This window comes from Corvus cornix, chromosome 2, assembly GCF_000738735.6.
Source record: "Corvus cornix cornix isolate S_Up_H32 chromosome 2, ASM73873v5, whole genome shotgun sequence".
NCBI lineage: Eukaryota > Metazoa > Chordata > Aves > Passeriformes > Corvidae > Corvus > Corvus cornix.
The window spans coordinates 21,598,714-21,605,453 of NC_046333.1; positions in this window are offsets into that span (position 1 = coordinate 21,598,714).

Here is a 6,740-nt window from a genome sequence, read left to right on the forward strand (position 1 = left end):
GACATCTGAGGTGACATCAGCCCATTTAGCTGTAAGGGGCCGATGCCCCTCAGAGTCAGGGCTCTGAGTGTTCTAGGGTCATCTTAATGGCACAGAGGCACCAGATATAGGGCCTCACCCACAGTCCAGGATGAGGGCTTAATGTTGCTACTGGCTGGCCTTGGGGACATGCAGCTGTAGGAGGTTTGCATGTGACAGGTTGGGACAGCAGGATTTCCCCCAAAAGGAAAGCCAAAAGTTGTCTACCTTCTACCATACTCCCCAGAACAAAAAAGGAAAATTGGTGTCTGTGTCTGTGGTGGTTTTTTCGTTTGGTTGTTTTTTTCTGGTTTTGTTTTGTTTGTTTTCTGCATGTTGTTTTTTCTTCTCCCAAGCCAAAGGTTGTCTTCTCATTTCTTTGATCAAAGCACTAGCAAAAAGTTAATGCTTCAAGACATACTTACCAATTCTGTTTCTGATTATTCGCTTTTTTTTTTTTAATTAGAAACCTGTTCATAGTTAGTGTCTTAGGAAAGGACTAAGCCCTGACGTGGATAATGAAATTCAGATTTGGGGTATAAAAACTTTGGAATAAGTGCATCTGACTCTTGGTTTCCTTGTCAAAGGAGCCATTACTCAACATGCATCTTCTATTCCATTAAGAGCTAGATTACACTCCCCAAAGTTTCAGTGATTTAGCTGTATGAAGACTTGATGTAACTTAATGTTACGTTTTAGAAGTGTTGGTCTACATTGTATTTAATATCCAATCTACAAATAATTGAATATTAGAATAATAATTGTCAGCAGGTTAATGCAGAAAAGAGGGCTTTCAGAAAAGTAAATGCTGTTCTAGTTCCCATGGCACCATTCCCAATATTTGTTTTATACTCCTGAGAGAAAAGAGGAAAGCAGAACAAATGTTAAACCTCCCACACAAAATTCTCAAAGTAATATTATAATTCCCCCTAAGGCTCCAGCCTTGCTGTCAAATTGCTTTTTCTGTCAAGTTTCCAAATTCTTTTATTGAGAAAGGATAATAATTATAATTATCCAAAGTTTAAGTTGGTGAGTTTTTACTAAAATAGTTAAGCTGCAAATGCTCATTGAAAAACCTTTTAGAGTCATTAATTTAATTTGCATGGTACGATTACCACAATGAGACAGTCTCTCATATATATATATGTGTATATATATGCTTTTGTAAATGGATTTTTTGCCTAATGGGAAAAATTACTGGTTCCTTCATGGGAAAATTACTGGTTTGTATCAGCAGTCTCAGTAATTATTCATACAAATGATCTCAGTATTGCTTCAAAGAATTATTGACTTGTGCAGATTTTTTCTTCTGTACTTTCCAATGATGTTGTACAACTTCTGATGTACTGCCATACCATTTTTCTTATTCATTCAGGTGATTGTGCTTTCCATAATTCCTTGGGCTCAACATTCCTAGAATGCTCAAGAAATTTTTTGATTGTTTGTTTAAGATTTCGGTTCAGTCATGTTTATGCCTTTGGGGAGAGGAAATGTTATCAAAGTTCCCTTTATCATATTTTATTTTGTAAAGATGTTTTCAATACTGCAGACCTTGGTATCCACAGAAATTAATTTTTAATTTGACACCCAAGTGGTGGTACCACAGATCTTTAAACACTGAAATAAGGCCATACAACTTATCTGTTGTCAGGAGATAACAATGAAGTGATTGAAGAAACAGAAAGCAACAAAACAACAGCAAGTAAGTTAGCAGCTGGAAAGGTACCTTAGATTCTCTGTGCATGCATGACAATTCTTCTGTTGTCACCTAGTTAGATTCCATTAGAAATGCAAGTCTTCCCTGTACTACATGCAAGAGAAGCATGCAGAGCAGCTCAGATGAGATGCTTTACAGCAGATATATTAAGCAGATGAAACAGCTGCTTAAAGAAAATTTGCTGCAAGAAAACTTTTTTAGACAGTCACAGTCTTTGAACCAATGTCCTTTAAAAACCCTAACTTTGGCACCAAATGTTAAGCAGAGAAATAGTCTCCTGTATCCCTGAGGGACTTAGGTGAAGGACTATACTGAAGTACTCCAAATAGGTGTTTTTCAGAATCAGAACCTGTCAAAGTTTTTGGGGTGTTCCCAAATCAACCCTTTATTACTTCAAAGCTGTTTGCCAAAACTCTCTAACCCACAGGTAATATTTCACCAGATTTGGTTGCCTCTAACAGCACCCTATAGACAGCTCTTTGCAATCTGAGGAAGATGAGTCCAGAGGCTCTATCTGAACAGAAAATTTCAGCTGAAGGATAAACCAGTATATACTAGCATCTTCACTAGTGCAGGTCAGTTACAGACTAGACAGAGTTTAAAGGCAAGATTGTTTTAAAAAACCCACCCCCCCGCAAAAAACCCAACCAAACCCCCAGATTTGTACCAATAAAATATATTTCTGAAAATAATTACTAGAATTGGAATCAGTTGCAAAAAGTTAAGCAATAGCACATCTTACTAAACAGCTAAATATTTGAGCTGGTTTCAAAGTCTGTTCTACATTTCATCCAGCTAGAAGAGCTGTCAGGATAATCTTACAGCCATGAGATCTGGGGCCTACTTTCTTAGACCAACGTGGTCCCCTGGACACCTTTTTTCTAGTGGAAAAGATCAGCTGGGACATTGTTCCCTTTTCAGTGCACTTCTACTTAGGCAGGTCCCAGCAATTGTGTTTGTGCAGTAAGTATGTTTTAGAATGAGTTTAATCAAAATGTTTAACAAAATGATTTGATGACTGCCCAGTCCTTTAAAGAAAGGCTGTTCTTCCAAGTTAGTCTTTACTCTGGAAAAAAAACCCCAAACAAAGAACAAAAACCAGCAAAGACCTCAAATGTTTTGGAAGCAAAATCTCTTACTGGACAGCCCTATAAGCTGCCAGCACAAGAGGCTGCAATAAAAAATCTACTCAGGTGCTCTTCCACCAAAACTGAGTAAAGCCTGAACACGTTCAAGAGGCCTCCACTTTTGGAAGCCCTGCTGAGAGAGGCCAAGTGCTGTGCAGCATAAATGAGCTCTGGATGGCTATTCTTTCCTTCCTGGGATTCTCCTTTCCTAGTTACTGTGATTGAGGAACTGCAGTGGACAAGTTCAGGGAAGCTTCAAACAACCTCTGGCTCATAAATCCTTTCCATGGACCAAGCCCTATCCCAAAGCTTTATGAAATCAAAAGAAGGACTTAAGCCTTGCAACGGTATTCAGACCAGAGAATCACAGAACAGTTTGGGTTGGAAGGGGCCTGCAAAGGTCATGCAGTCCAATTCCCCCAGCATGAGGAGTGACAACACTGATTGGCACTTCTCACCACCAATGCCCTATTTTAAAAGGATATCCTAATCTTTGAAATATGCAGGGAAATTGATTAATAGTTATTGTAGCCAGTAAGCCTCTAACAGTCTTAAATACACATAAAGGTCAGAGCTACTGTAGTTCGTTTATTTGTATCTGTCTGTACTTACAAGATCAGTTTTACACTGAAATATAGCAAACTCCTGTCTCTATGTAATGTCAAGATGTTTGAAAAAATGGGGTTCTGCAGTTTTGTTGATAGCAGATGGTCAAAACCAGACAGTCCTGTAATTGAGTGGCCTTGACTGGTGGTTTGCTTTGCACTGCTCATGGTCCTCCTCAGGCTGTGGTGCCCAAATCCTGGTTTGACACCAGGACCACATGTTTGCAGGGAGGTTTAAGAAGATGCTGAGCTCCGCTAGAATGAGAAATTCCCAGCCCACCATCCCTCAAGCAGCATTTGCTGTGATGATCCTAAGCGAGGGTGACATCAGGAGCATGATTTTCCAGCCCCTTTTGAATGGAAGCACAGCTGTGTAGTTTTAGGATGAGGGCCTTCCCTGGGAGCAGAATGATTTTTGACTGCTTCACATCTGGATTGCTTAGGAGGCTGAGCACTAGCCCAGTGTTATTCCTAGAAGATTATCAATTGGAGTAAGGCATCTGCCCTACTTAATGGTTAATCATTACCTCAGATGGATTAACTTGATGATCATTCTCTCTAGCAGCAAAAATCCTTTAAGATATTTCCATGACAGCTCTTCACTTCTTCCCCAGAGCTGGAACTCCAGAGCAAACTACTGTACAAATATTTCTACAGTTCTAATGATTACAACTTGTTTCTGTGTCATAACAAAAGAAATCTGAGAGAAATGAAAGTTTCCTGGAAAAGAGATCTCCCCAGTCTAGCTTGCTGCATATTGCTGAGTGCAATACCAAGCCTCTGATTTCCAAAAGTTTGCTTTAAATTCATGATGTTGTTCTCAGTGTTTGACCTGGAGTCTTCTACCCTGAGCTCTCATCCTTTGCTGAACTGAGAATTAAAACGTGCAACACTGCACTGATAGAGAGCCATGAAAGCAGGATCATTTGAAATGAGTATTTCTGCAGGTCCAAAGTTTCAGGGAGTTATTTAACTTTTAAAATTTATTGTAGACAAATCACTGTCTTTGCATAATTTCTAGAGAATAAATTGGGTAATAAAATCCTTCCCTCTTCAACTTCTTCTACCCCAATTTTGAAAATCATGTCATAGGATCTAGATCAGAAATGAACAATTTTCACTGCTTGGAAAAACATTAGTCATGGAAATATCTCATAAAATAAGCTGCGCTGAGCTTGGCAAAGAGTCTGTATGTGCTTTTTCCAAGAAAAAGAAAAAATATTTTACTTTTCTATTTCAGGATTACTTAACTGTTCTAAAATACCACACTTTAATGTGCTTACGGTGAAAGTCTTTGCATTTGACAGGCTCAATATTTCATCATCTATGCTTATAGTGGCCTACATCCCAGATATTCTTCTAAACCCACCAGCCAGTGGATGAGATGGTAGAAGTACACTACAAAATAACTTCTGCTGTAGCATAGAGAACTCACTGCTTTTATCTGTGGATCAAATTCTGCAACAGTTTCCTTTTATTAGGCAAAATATTTTAAATTCTGGAATTTTTCTAAGGCCAAGCAGAGGAATTCCATGGTGTTACATTACCTTACAGCTGACACTACATCTTAAAGAGGGATTTTTCACTGTGGCAAAGTCTTGCCTCATTAGGGCTTTTGAAACTTTTAAGTCACCATTCCCATTCTCACATGATTTGCTAAATCTCAAGGATTCTTTTCTGCCATCTAGTGGCTTTGAGCAGAATTAAAAGAAATCTGCTAAGGACAAATTTGAAAATTATTGTTTGTGATAAAAGATGGCAGTTTTGATTTATGGTTATATTTGAAAAACTTATTTATACTTGGAAAAGAGGACTATTCCCTCCACATAACCTTTAACCAAATACTGAAAGAAAAGAGAGGATTAATATGTGGCCACTGAGACTCCTGTGAAAAGAACAGCTGAAGTTACTGCATTGGAGTGTGGGATGGAGTTGCACTGACTGAGAGAGGACGTTACGTGGAGGACTCCTCATATCCAGTGTGTCTTTTCTTAGAGCAGTCCTGGAAATCCGTAAGACAATCCAAGCAGAACTCTCTCCTGCTGCCCACCTCCCTTCTATTTTTGGGGGGTGGATATGGAATAATATGTAACAAGTTATTTTCAAAAGTAATATAATGAACAGACACTTAGGGTTAACAGAGAGGCTCTTTTTACATACAAATAGATGCCATTAAAAAAATTTAATAGAACTTGACAAGTTCCATTCAAATTTTTGATGCACAGTGTATAGTGTTCATTAATAACTATAACTCAGGATCAAAATATTTCATTTTATGGATGTATAATATAACATTGATTTAAAAGACAAATAAAGCAGCAACAAAATGCACAAGCACTGAAGTAAGTCAACACCAACAGCTAGGAGGCATGTCTGAACTGGATATAATCAACTTAAATCTCCCAATTTTCTCTTAAAAAAACTATTCTGGAAACTCCCTCAACATTCAGAATCACAAAATAGTTTGGGTTGGGACCTTAAAGATCATCTAGTTCCAACTTCCACCACTTCCATGGGCAGGGCACTTCCCACTAGACCAGGTTGCTCAGAGTCCCATCCACCCTGGCCTTGAACACTTCCAGGGGCATCCACAGCTTCCCTGGGCAACCTGTGCCAGTGCCTCACCATCCTCACAGCAAAAAATTTCTTTCAAATATCTAATCTAAAACTACCTTTTTTTCAGTTTAAAATTGTTCCCCCTTGTCCTATTACTACACACCCTTGTAAAAGTCCCTGTCCCGCTTTTCTATAAAACCAAACCAAACCAAATTTACATTTGAAAGAACCTTTCTTACACATTGTAGTTATACTTCATGGAGAAAACATGGTCCACTCTGGTTCAAATCCTTTCAGAAACACTAAAAAAACCCCCACATTTTACAAAATACAATTAAGTGATCTCCTGATTTTAAATTTTTGAGTCTGATGTAATTAAAACCCATAATAATTGATACTAAATTTCAAGAGATGTCAGTATGAAAGATCTGGTCTGCCACTGAGCACTTTGAATTCTTCCTAGTTATATGCCTTTTATTTCAGAAACAATAACAAATACTGCATTTATGGCAGAAGTATCAGATCCAAAGCCTGAATTTCTATTGCTATTAAAAAAAAAAGAAGAAATCAGAATAAATAATGCATGAATAGAAAGTTAGTGATTAAGAACAAGGCACAGAAGCCTGCCCGCTTTTAGTAAGGGCAAAGGATGGAAACTGACTTAAAAACCTTTTACAATCCTTTTACTGACATTTGAAATAAAGATTTCAAAAAATA